General features: G+C 43.5%; 1 protein-coding gene across 3 annotated transcripts in view; it reads right to left on the bottom strand.

Annotated features, from left to right (window-relative positions):
• Nucleotides 1-13,285, bottom strand: part of LPIN2 (lipin 2) — a 160,967-nt gene that overhangs the window by 118,354 nt on the left and 29,328 nt on the right. Inside the window, exon 1 of one of the 3 annotated variants that reach the window (XM_040354027.1) lies at nucleotides 12,122-12,212. The exons of 1 other annotated variant lie outside the window; for it this stretch is intronic. The gene's annotated coding sequence lies outside the window, so the exon portion shown is untranslated. Of the gene's footprint in view, nucleotides 1-9,642; nucleotides 10,375-12,121; nucleotides 12,213-13,285 lie in introns of those variants that run through there. One more of the 3 variants, XM_040354029.1, reaches the window with a different exon arrangement.

The raw sequence follows: 13,285 nt of genomic DNA, 5'->3' as shown, positions 1-13,285 counted from the left end.
ATTGAAAAGTTGCAACTGTGAAAATATTTTGTCAAACTGCTGCAATGAAACTTTCTAGAGGTCCCTTGCCAAACTGACTTCAACAAGGAATGACGGTCTATTAATGTCAGTACACGTTTCCTCGAAGAGCACTAATCTACTGCAAGGCCAGCAGAGACAAGAAAGGCTATAGGTTATCGCAAGCAGAGACAGAACTGCCATAAGCTACAAGGATGTTAACCGAGCACCAAGTTAGCCAATAAGGCTTACATACAAACAAGTAGAGATGCACGGATACAAGTTTAAGACCAAGTACCAATATTTTTACTCAAATATTTGCCAATACTAATAGCTGATCTCGATTTATTTTTATTTTTTTAGGGCTCTATTACACCCTACATGCATGAAAACGGATGGGAAAACCGCACAGATTTCACGTACAGAGACATCAGTTTAGTGTGCGTTTTAGCGAGTTTTGACAGATTGTGCAAATGCTTACTAATCGGCATAAAAACCGATATCGGTGTAACATTACAAATAAGAGACCCTTCTTTAATGCTCTTTCCATTTAAAGCGACGTTCCACCCAAAAGTGGAAGCTCCACGCATCTGCTTCTCTCCCCACCCCTCCGGTGCCACATTTGACAACCTTTCGGGGGAGGGAGCGGATACCGGTCAAAAACAGGTACTCACTCCCACTTCAGTGTAAGGGCGACGCGGCGACTTACGTCATTTACAGCCCGCCTCCTTCCCACTGCTGCCTGCTGGGAGAACCACACAGGTCCCAACAGACAGCGGGACTGTTCAGAAAGCACTGCGTGACTCAGGAATGCGCGTAGGAAACAGGAAGTGAAGCCTCCTTAGTAAGGTAGACCAACTAAAATTTCAGTCACAACTGCCAGGAAAATTGTTTCGGATGCAAAGGAAACCTCACATATAACTTCAGGTAAAATACAGGACTCTCTGAAAACATGTTTTAAGATGCACAATAAGGAGGCACTTGAAGAAAGATGGGCTGCATTGTCGAGTTGCCAGAAGAAAGCCATTACTACTCAAATGCCACAAAGTATCCCGCTTAAAATACGAGAAACAGCAATGAGACAAGCCTCAAACCTTCTGGCACAAAGTCATTTGGGGTGATGAGACCAAAATTTAGCTTTTTGGTCTGAACCATAAATGCTACATTTGGAGGTGTCAACAAGGCGTATGATGAAAGCTACACCATTCCTACTGTGAAACACGGAGGTGGATCACCAATGTTTTGGGGGGGATGTATGAGCTACAAAAGGCACAGGAAATTTGGTCAAAATTGATGGCAAGATGAATGAAAAATACTGGAGGAACATTTGCATTCATCAGCCAGGAAGCTGCGCATGGGACGTACTTGGACATTCCAACATGACAATGACCCAAAAAAGGCCAAATCGACCTGTCATTGGCTACAGCAGATTAAAGTGAAGGTTCTGGAGTGGTCATCTCAGTCTCCTGACCTCAATATCATTGAGCCACTCTGGGGAGATCTCAATCATGCAGTTCATGCAAGAATGCCCAAGAATTTACAGAAACTTGAGGCTTTTTGACAAGAGAACTGTTCAGCTTTACCATCTGAGAAGATAAAGAGCCTCATCCACAAATACCACAAAAGGCTTGAAACTGTCATTGATGTTAAAGAGGGCAATACGTGGTATTAAGAACTGGGGTATGTAAACTTTTGATCAGAGTCATATGGGTAGTATCTGTTGCCATTAAAAAGCGTAAACACAGTTGATTTAAAATAAATGGCTTCAGCCAAACACTAACCACGAGGCCTTGTACACACGAGCAGACATGTCCGATGAAAACGGTCCACGGACCGTTTTCATCGGACATGTCTGCTGGGAGCTTTTGGTCTGATGTGTGTACACACCATCAGACCAAAATCCCTGCGGACAGAGAACACGGTGACGTATAAGACACCGACGTTCTCTAAAAACACGAGTTCAATGCTTCCACGCATGCGTCGAATCAATTCGACGCATGCGCGGGATTTCGGGCCGCTGGTTATACGTCATAACCAGCGGACTTGTCCGACGGACATGGTTCCAGCGGACAAGATTCTTAGCATGCTAAGAAACTTTTGTCCGCTGGAAACCTGTCCGCTAGGCCGGAAAACTGTCCGCTAGGCCCTACCCACGGTTGGACATGTCCGCGGACCAGTTTCAGCGGACATGTTCGGCCGTGTGTACAAGGCCTGAGTGAAAGATTTTTTTTGTGTTATTTATATTCTCTGAAAAATGGCCAAGAAATCATAAATTCTGCCAGGGTATGTAAACTTATGAGCACAGCTGTGTAATATATATATATATATATATATATATATATATATATATATATATATATATATATATATATATATATCGTATTTATCGGCGTATACCGCGCACTAAATTGCCCTGAAAATCAGGTCAAAATCGTGGGTGCGCAGTATACGCCGATACCCGCGCTGAATTTGAATACTGCGCCGGCATATACCGAGCGCAGTACACTTGTGTATCTTCGGGCAGTTTCGGCGTCTCTCGTGTTGACGTCCTGGACGTACAGGACGTCACCACGAGAGTAGCCGAGCCTGCCCGACGATACACGAGTGTACTGCGCTCGGTATATGTTGGCGCAGTATTCAAACTCGGCGCGGGAAACGAGCGGGGAGGACGCGAGGACGCTGCACCCGACGAAGAGGACACCCGAAGCCGCAGACGGACGCCGGACCCGGCGAGGCCGCCGATGGACGCCGCGGAAGACACCAAAACTGCAAGTACAAAAAAAAATATTTTTTCACAGGAATCCGGGTCAAGTTTAGGGGTGCGCGCTATACGCGGGAGCGCGCTATACCCCGGTTAATGCGAGATATATATATATATTTTGTCTTTCATTTCTATTTTGAACTAAACAGGTTGTTTTACATACACTTTAATGATGCCTGTGTCCTAAATGCACTGCAATAAGGAGGAAAACTTCTTGGCATTCCAGCAACGTAAAAAGAGCAAGGTTCATAAACTATCAACGTATACAAATCTGACACTGTAGATTTAAAAATGCATAACATTTTTCTGAAGTTCACTTTTACTGCCCTGGAGATACATACGTTTCCTACAATAGCAAGTTATATAATCAAACTCTGACCTACAAGAAGGCAATGTTCACATTCTGGAGTTGAATTTACAAAGAAGGTGTAGGCAGCCAGTGTACGATGAATAAACAGTCCATTCTGGCTACATTTAGAGCCGGTTCACACTACAGCGATTTGGGATCCGACTTGTCAGACCTTGTCTGGACATAAGAAATTCCATTGAAGCGAATGAGAGCCGTCTTAATGTACACTACTGAAGTTGCTCCGACTTCAGAAAAGGTTCCTGTACTACTTCAAGGCGACTTCTAGGCAACTTGTACCCATAGATTTCAATGGAAATTGCCTCCAAGTCGGATCTCCATCTTAACTGAAGCAACTTTACAGGAAGAGAAAATAGTTTACCAAGGCAAAGCCCTCCCTCCCATAGAGCTGATTATTCTGTGATTGGCCACAGCCAAAGTCGCCTGTCCTGGAGCCAACTTCAAATCGCCTTGTAAGCTGCTCAAAAGTCACGATGAAGTCGCCTCCAAATCGCCTTGCAAGTCGGGTTGCCCCTGTGTGAACCGACACTAAGCACACCAAGGCGCAGACAGGTGATCATTATAAAATAGGATAATGCTGCATGCCAACATTATGTCAGCAGATGTATTTTATGTCCCTGTGAGCCTACTTCCCATTCAAAGTGATTTCACTTTATGTTTCAAGCTGGGATAATACAGGCAGAGTTATCATTAAAGCAATCTTCCTTGAGTTCATATTCCTTTGCGAAAGAACAACATTTTAAAGCGGAGGTTCACCCTAAAAAACATCTATGTACCATCCCATCCCATATTAGCGTCAGCTACAGTATGCCTTTTTTTTTTGTTTTTTTGCGCTGTATTTACCGTTTAATCCTTCACTTTCTTTTCAGACTCCCGCGGGGAGTAGGCGTTCCTATGAAGAGGGGAACATGATTGACGTCCGGCTATGGCACGTCACGCGTTCCGAAAATAGCCGGACTAAGTCTCGGCCCTTTTCACGGCGCTATACGGTGCCTGCGCACGGACTAGGAGCTGACTGCGCAGGCGCCGTATACAGCCGAGTCCCTTTTCGGCTATTTTCAGAACGCGTGATGCGCTATAGCCGGACGTCAATCATGTTGCCCTCTTCATAGGAACGCCTACTCCCCGCGTGAATGATTAAACAGCAAAAAAAAAAAAAAGCCATACTGTAGCTGACGCTAGTATGCTGGACGGGATGGTATATAATTCTTTTAGGGTGAACCTCCGCTTTAAGCCATACATCTAGATGACTGCATTTCTGATGGTTTGGCAGCCATGGATTATATCATATCAACCCATTAGGCCTGGATCCTTCCCTGCTGTACCTATGAACTCTCCTTTGGATAGTCACTGTCGCGCCACTCTGTTGATAACTCTTCCCAACACCAAGTCCCCTCCATCTTTACCTTTCTACGATTCTCTATTGTGTGGGCACATAGCAGCTTACTCATGTGTACCTCTGACCTCTGTACCTCTACTAAAGCCTCATACACAGGATCGGATTTTCCGCAGACAAATCGTCTGACTTTTGTACGAAGGGCTTGTGCCTGGATTTTGTCTTGCATACAAACAGCACACAGTTATTGGCCAACAAACACAAACGTAGCGACGTACTTTTTAAACTCTTCAGCGCCACCCTTTGGGCACCTTCTGCTAATGCTCTGTTTGGTGAGCATCGCTTCCGGGCAATGCGCGTTTTGTGCTTTTGAACACACAATCGGAAAATCCGACAGTCTGTTGCCCACGGAATATTTTTGAGCCTGCCATCCAGCATTTGTCCACCGAAAATCCGTCAATTGTCCGATGGAGCGTACAGATGGTCAGATTTTCCGCCAACAGGCTGACAACACACAATTCCCGACGGAAAATCCGATCGTGTGTACGAGGCTTTACACTCACACATCCTGGATTTTTCTTGCACTGGAATGTGGTAAAATGCACCACAAACGCACCATAATGCACTAGAACGCATCAAAAATGCACCGGAACCCAGTACAGTGAAAAAAAAAAAAAAAACACACAGGTACAAAGAAGAAAACATGCCACCGAGTTTACTTTGTTCTCCTGAAAATCACTCCATGCTCCTCTGCCAATCTACAGCTGCCAATGCCATTTTTTGAAGAAGCTTCTTCAGCTAGCGTTATACAGGTGGTTCTCAAAAAATTAGCATATTGTGATTAAGTTCATTATTTTCTGTAATGTACTGATAAACATTAGACTTTCATATATTTTAGATTCATTACACACAACTGAAGTAGTTCAAGCCTTTTATTGTTTTAATATTGATGATTTTGGCATACAGCTCATGAAAACCCCAAATTCCTATCTCCAAAAATGAGCATATTTCATCCGACCAATAAAAGAAAAGTGTTTTAATAAAAAAAAAGTCAACCTTCAAATAATTATGTTCAGTTATGCACTCAATACTTGGTCGGGAATCCTTTTGCAGAAATGACTGCTTCAATGCGGCGTGGCATGGAGGCAATCAGCCTGTGGCACTGCTGAGGTGTTATGGAGGCCCAGGATGCTTCGGTAGCAGCCTTAAGCTCATCCAGAGTGTTGGGTCTTGCGTCTCTCATCTTTCTCTTCCCAATATCCCACAGATTCTCTATGGGGTTCAGGTCAGGAGAGTTGGCAGGCCAATTGAGCACAGTAATACCATGGTCAGTAAACCATTTACCAGTGGTTTTGGCACTGTGAGCAGGTGCCAGGTCGTGCTGAAAAATGAAATCTTCATCTCCATAAAGCTTTTCAGCAGATGGAGGCATGAAGTGCTCCAAAATCTCCTGATAGCTAGCTGCATTCACCCTGCCCTTGATAAAACACAGTGGACCAACACCAGCAGCTGACATGGCACCCCAGACCATCACTGACTGTGGGTACTTGACACTGGACTTCAGGCATTTGGCATTTCCCTCTCCCCAGTCTTCCTCCAGACTCTGGCACCTTGATTACCGAATGACATGCAAAATTTGCTTTCATCCGAAAAAAGTACTTTGGACCACTGAGCAACAGTCCAGTGTTGCTTCTCTGTAGCCCAGGTCAGGCGCTTCTGCCGCTGTTTCTGGTTCAAAAGTGGCTTGACCTGGGGAATGCGTCACCTGTAGCCCATTTCCTGCACACACCTGTACACGGTGGCTCTGGATGTTTCTACTCCAGACTCAGTCCACTGCTTCCGCAGGTCCCCCAAGGTCTGGAATCGGTCCTTCTCCACAATCTTCCTCAGGGTCCCGTCACCTCTTCTCGCTGTGCAGCATTTTCTGCCACACGTTTTCCTTCCCACTGAGGTGCCTTGATACAGCACTCTGGGAACAGCCTATTCGTTCAGAAATGTCTTTCTGTGTCTTACCCTCTTGCTTGAGGGTGTCAATGATGGCCTTCTGGACAGCAGTCAGGTCGGCAGTCTTACCCATGATTGCGGTTTGGAGTAATGAACCAGGCTGGGAGTTTTTAAAAGCCTCAGGAATCTTTTGCAGGTGTTTAGAGTTAATTAGTTGATTGAGATGATTAGGTTAAGAGCTCGTTTAGAGAACCTTTTCATGATATGCTAATTTTTTTGAGATAGGAATTTTGGGTTTTCATGAGCTGTATGCCAAAATCATCAATATTAAAACAATAAAAAGGCTTGAACTACTTCAGTTGTGTGTAATGAATCTAAAATATATGAAAGTCTAATGTTTATCAGTACATTACAGAAAATAATGAACTTTATCACAATATGCTAATTTTTTGAGAACCACCTGTATATTGTTCTTTAGTGATAATGAATTCCCCCCCAAAAGTGCGAGAAGGGTGCACCATCTTTTTTTTTTTTTTTGTTACAGGTACTTTTATTGTAATAGTGAATAAGTGTTTATCTTTCTACAAAAAAAAACTGTGAAAACTAGTTATTACAGGGGTGCACCATCTTTTCTTTAAAATCTACTCTTTGGCTTCTAAAACAATTAGCCTCAGAGTACAGTTGAGTTCTAAAGATACCTCACAATAACAATCAAAGTTACATTGTGCAATTCTTGAACTTCTATACTGTACCCAAACTGGAAATGTTCACAGTGCTGTACACCATTGCGAAATACAACTACAAGCTCTCTATTGCTTGTAAGTGAAAGTAAAAGCTAGACATGTTAGTTTTAGAATGAACACGTTCAACCAGAATACCGATGAATCCCGTTTAGAGAGGAACGCGAGGAAACGGCTAAGGTAGAAATACATACTGTATATGTGAATAGCCTTTCCTGCTCAAAGATTTGTAACCCTTAAGATACATCTGTCATAACAAATATGTGGCAGTCACTACCGATCGCTCCTGGAAAAGTTACACTTCCTGACAACTATGCCTATTTTCTGGCTTCCATACCCATCACTAGCCCAGACCAAAATATAGAGATAAAGAATTCTAAAAAAATGTCATCTATTTTTTTCTGCATGACTGTTTGGGGTGGGTGAGTCAGAAATGAGCCAGCAAAGGCAATCTTTAATAACTGGTGTACTTTAGGTTATCGCTGAGATTTTAAAACCCCTACTATACACCATGGCCTACAACAGGGGTCCCCAACATTTCTAAACAATGGGTCTTATTACTATTCTTCAGACTTTAGAAGTGCCAGACTGGCCAGTGGGAGTGAACAGTGCCCCCATCCTTGGTGTCCGTGGGAGTGAACAGTGCCCCCATCCTTGATGGGAGTGAACAGTGCCCCCATCCTTGGTGTCGATGGGAGTGAACAGTGCCCCCATCCTTGGTGTCCGTGGGAGTGAACAGTGCCCCCATCCTTGGTGGGAGTGAACAGTGCCCCCATCCTTGGTGGGAGTGAACAGTGCCCCCATCCTTGGTGGGAGTGAACAGTGCCCCCATCCTTGGTGGGAGTGAACAGTGCCCCCATCCTTGGTGGGAGTGAACAGTGCCCCCATCCTTGGTGGGAGTGAACAGTGCCCCCATCCTTGGTGGGAGTGAACAGTGCCCCCATCCTTGGTGGGAGTGAACCGTGCCCCCATCCTTGGTGGGAGTGAACCGTGCCCCCATCCTTGGTGGGAGTGAACCGTGCCCCCATCCTTGGTGGGAGTGAACCGTGCCCCCATCCTTGGTGGGAGTGAACCGTGCCCCCATCCTTGGTGTCCGTGGGAGTGAACCGTGCCCCCTTGCTTGTCTTTATCCCAAGGGTCGGATAAATGCAGGCAGCCCCTGGGCTGCAGTTTGGAGACCACTGGCCGAGAAGAGGACTGCCTGCTCCATTTCCTAGTCCAGCATTACAGCTGCATATGTCACCTGTCTGCTCATGGATAAGGAATCAGCAATGCAGGTTACTGTGGATTGGTCTATGAAGGTTCTTTTTTATCCAGGTCGTGACATATTAGAATTAGTCACAATCAACTGGACTTTCTAGGCAATGTTAAAGATGTTTGTTTCGTAGCTTGTCTATACTACTACTTTAGTTCAGTTTAGAATTGAGGTGGTTTGCAAACACTATGAATCATCTTCAACATTACAGAACAAGTCCAGTTGAATGTGACCAATACTAAGTAGGCAGGAGGCGATAGAGATTTAAAAAATAAAAATTCTGATTTTGATTTAAAATCGTATTTTTCGATTTTTATCAAATTTATATTAATAAAAATGCTTTTGGAGTAAAATCGATCTAAAAGATAGTTTTCTATGTAAGATACATTAATAATTGAAATTATTCAGCATGAAATGGAGCTTCGTTATGTAGCATCAGGCTGTATATTATGCAATATTTACATTTTTGTCAACTCATTTAGAGCCGGTTCACACTGGGGCGACTCGTCAGGCGACACAGCCGCCTGACAAGTCGCGTCCCATTGTAGTCAATGGAACCGTTCTAATAGGAGCGACGCAAGTCACTCCGACTTAGAAAAAGGTTCCTGTACGACTTCGGGGGCGACTCGGCGCGATTTGCATTGACTTCTATACAGAAGTCATTTTGCAAATCGCCTTAGAAGTCGTCTTCAAGTCGCCTGGCCGAGTCGCCCCCAAAGTCGTGCCGCCCCTGTGTGAACCGGCTCTTATTGAATCCAAGCTCTGCAAGCTGAGATAACATGCGCTGCATTGATGCATTCACACAATTTCACAGTAGTCATGAGATAAAACAAAGTTCAGGAATATTCCTTTATCCCATCGTTTTGCAAATCCATGTACACTGCCAACTGTACGATTGAATCGGTTCCGATATCGCTGTTTTACTAACCTGACAGCTTATTATTCTAAATGGGAAACCTTCATTTTGTTTGCAAATATTAACGATTCTAACTACCAGCAAGAAAAAGACCTTACATTTAGAGAGCACCTGTCATTTCAGATCCACTCACCTGCTGCCGCCAGGTCCCTCACATTGTTGTGTCACTGCCGCATCCCATTAAAGTGAATGGGACTGTCGGTGAGTCAACAGCGGGTCAGAGGAGGAGCCTCTGGAGGACAGAGATGACAGTTGCTCTGTAAAACTTATGATTTAAATTAAGCTATTTTACTAGTGGTTAAAATCACGATTTAAAATAGACTTACCGTAATTTAAATCAAATTCACCCCGATACCCGCCATGCCAAAAGACAGTTAATCAGTCCTTCCTGTCTGCCGTAAATATATTTACGTCCTTGGATGGAGAGGGCGATAGCTCGGTCATCGCTACAGCAATGAAAGATTTTTTTACACCAGCAAACCTCCCCCTGGCTTTTCCAGGCTCTCCCACCCCATTGAGGAGCCTGGTAACATGTGCAACCGGCCGCATTTGACGCAGTGTAAAGGAAACAGATGTTGTTTCTTCCCCTTTGTGATGTCAGAAAGCGGAAGCAACAAGGATTTTGTCACTTTCGGTTTCTTTAGCAGCTTGTAAAGGCATCCGATCAAACCAATCTTGGTTTGATCGGATGCTTTGGAGGGCAGAGAATAGATACGGAGTCTTATAGACCCCCAGATCTCACCATAAAGAGTATCTGTCGCGGTCCATGCCATCACAAGATATTGTGCAACCCTTTGTATTAGCAATAAAGTTCAATTAAAATTTTAAAGTACCCCCAACCACTCACGCAAATGGGAATGGAAGGTCTCGCACTCATGTGTGAAAGGTGATCACACCACACATGAGGCATCATCGCGAATGTCAGAGTAAGAGCAATAATTCTAGCCACAGACCTGTGCAACTCTATACTGGTATCCTGTAAAGCAGGGGTCACAAACTCAAATTAGCTGAGGGCCACAAGACAAGTTTTCATATGCCATGGGGGGCCGCATGCAAACTTTCAAACTTCAATAACAACAGTACTGGTGTCAGCGAACACATTATTAACCCCCAGCACTGGTGTCAGCGAGCGCATTATTACCACCAGCACTGGTGTAAGCCAGGGTTTGACAAATTTGCTTGGAATCTAGGAGCCAGCTAAAAAAGTTAGGAGCCAGAAAACGCACCCCGTCCCGACGAGCTTGCGCGCAGAAGCGAACACATACATGAGCAGCGCCCGCATATGTAAACGGTGTTCAAACCACACATGTGAGGTATCGCCGCGATTGGTAGAGTGAGAGCAAATATTCTAGCTCCTCTGTAACTTAAAACATGCAACCTGTAGATTTTTTTAAACGTCGCCTATGAAGATTTTAAAGGGTAAAAAAGTTTGTCGCATTCCACAAGCGGACACAATTTTGAAGCGTGACATGTTGGGTATGAATTTACTCGGCGTAACATTATCTTTCATAATATTAAAAAAAATGGGGATAACTTTACTGTTGTCTTATTTTTTAATAAAAAAAAGTGTAATTTTTTCCCAAAAAAAGTGCGCTTGTAAGACCGCTGCGCAAATACGGCGTAACAGAAAGTATTGCAACGATCGCTATTTTATTCTCTAGGGTGTTAGGATAAAAAATATATATATATATATATATAATGTTTGGGGGTTCTAATTAGAGGGAAGAATATGGCAGTGAAAATAGTGTAAAATGACATTAGAATTGCTGTTTAACTTGTAATGCTTAACTTGTAATACCAACGGCCACCACCAGATGGCGCCAGCTCACATCTGGTGGTAATAACTTGTAATACCAACGGCTCACCACTGGTCCGCGGGCCGCAAATGGCCCGCGGGCTGGTACTTTGAGACCACTGCTGTAAAGGCTTTTAAAGTGTCAACTATAGAGATTCTTTAGGTACCGTAGTTTGTCACCGTTGCACAGGTGTACAGTTTTATAGTTACATCATAGGTGAGGTTGAAAATAAAAATAAAAGACACAAGTCCAACCCATGCGTGTGATCATGTCAGTATTACATTGTCTATCCCTGTATGTTGTGGTCGTTCAGGTGCTTATCTAATGGTTTCTTGAAACGGCACACGTTGGGTATCCATTTACTTGGCGCAACATCTTTTCTATTTTTTCCAAAAATTGTGTTATATTGTGTACACTATAATTCATTAAAGTGTATTCTTTCCTGAAAATGTGTGCTTTGATATCATGTGACCTAAAAAATTGCAACAGTAATTTTAATCTCCAGGGCCTCTGCTTAAAATATACACATACAAAAAATAATATATTATATATATATATAACAAACAATACATATATTTTTTTTTATTTTTTTTATTTATTTATTTTATTATTATTATTATTTTTTATTGCACACACACTTTTCCAATTCATTTTCAAAAAACCAAATGCCGATTTTTACATGCATGAGAGAAATGTCAGCATTGCCCTGGACTGAAAGTGGTTAAAGGCACAATATATTGATAACGAGAGAAGAAATGCCCGAAGCCAAAGAAAAACTGTGTTCATAAAACTATACCATTCAACAGATCTTAAAAAAAAAAATGTTTTAAATTAAAATACATTGCAATTATTAGCCTCAGCTTTTCGAAGTGTTGAAAGTTATTACTATATCCTACTCACTTTGTAAAGCAAAAAACAAACAAACAAACAGGGAAAAGAGTAGTACATAAATACAGTATAGACACAGATGGATGGCATTTGCTGTATGCCTTAAAACAACAGAACTTACCAGAAGACCAGACGTGATCTTCTGGCCCTGAACCACCAAATCATCAGAATCCTCGGAACCGTCAGAGTCCTCGGAACCCTCAGAACCCTCAGAATCCTCGGAACCCTCAGAATCCTCGGAACCCTCAGAATCCACGGAACCCTCAGAATCCACGGAACCCTCAGAATCCACGGAACCCTCAGAATCCACGGAACCCTCAGAATCCACGGAACCCTCAGAATCCACGGAACCCTCAGAATCCACGGAACCCTCAGAATCGTGATCACTATCTAGATGGAACATTGCACATTACTCCGGGAGCCCCAGTACTGTCCGTGACAGGTATAAGTGTTCTCTTATTGATAGAAAGGGAAGCACCACCCTTCGGTCTACCATAAACTTGCTGTGTACTCTGTCACAGCTCTGTTCTCACAGTGGTTTTGTGTAAAAGGAAATGACTTTCTTATTAAGGCACATTATTATCTGGAGGCTGAAGATAATAGCTTGTGCTGAAGAGCCAGCCTCCTCCATCTATCTATGTGGAGACAATAACCTGTACACACTCTTAGGTAAAGGGCATGGCCTTGTACTCAAGTCACATGCGGTGTACTTGTACTTCTAGGAAAACCAGAGTAAAGTTAATCATTTTTTCCATAATCCTTGGCGCAGCTTCTCATTGATATCATAGCATTATTATCAAACATTAGCATTGGGCCAGGGGTGTGGTTTTTTTTTCTTTGTTTTCTTTGCTCTCCATATGTGCTTGGGCTGTATGTTGTTTTTGTGGTTTGTACATAACATTGGCATTACAACCGCCCCAGACACCTCCACATGAAAACCCAGAGGCAGAGAATGGAATTTAAAATACAAATATTTATCATGATGTGTAGGATACGTCCTTGCAGTCAAATGAGAAAAATAACTTTCTTTCTCACCTCCCCAGGCTTGCAGACATCACACATCATGATGCAACAAGACCTTTCGGAACAACGAAAACCTAATGCCGCGTACACACCATCACTTTATGTGATGAAAAAAAAAAAACATTTTTAAAAACGTCACTTTAACCACTAGCCGACCGCGCACCGTCATTATACGGCGGCAGGTCGGCTCTCCTGGGCGAGAGCCCGTAGCTATACGTCCTCTCTTTGAGCCGCCACCAGGGGGCGTGCCGCCGGAGGCGCG

The sequence above is a fragment of the Rana temporaria genome, chromosome 5, assembly GCF_905171775.1.
Source record: "Rana temporaria chromosome 5, aRanTem1.1, whole genome shotgun sequence".
In the NCBI taxonomy this organism is placed as follows: domain Eukaryota; kingdom Metazoa; phylum Chordata; class Amphibia; order Anura; family Ranidae; genus Rana; species Rana temporaria.
Note: the sequence above shows the minus strand (reverse complement) of the source record. Positions and strands in the feature narration are given on the sequence as shown.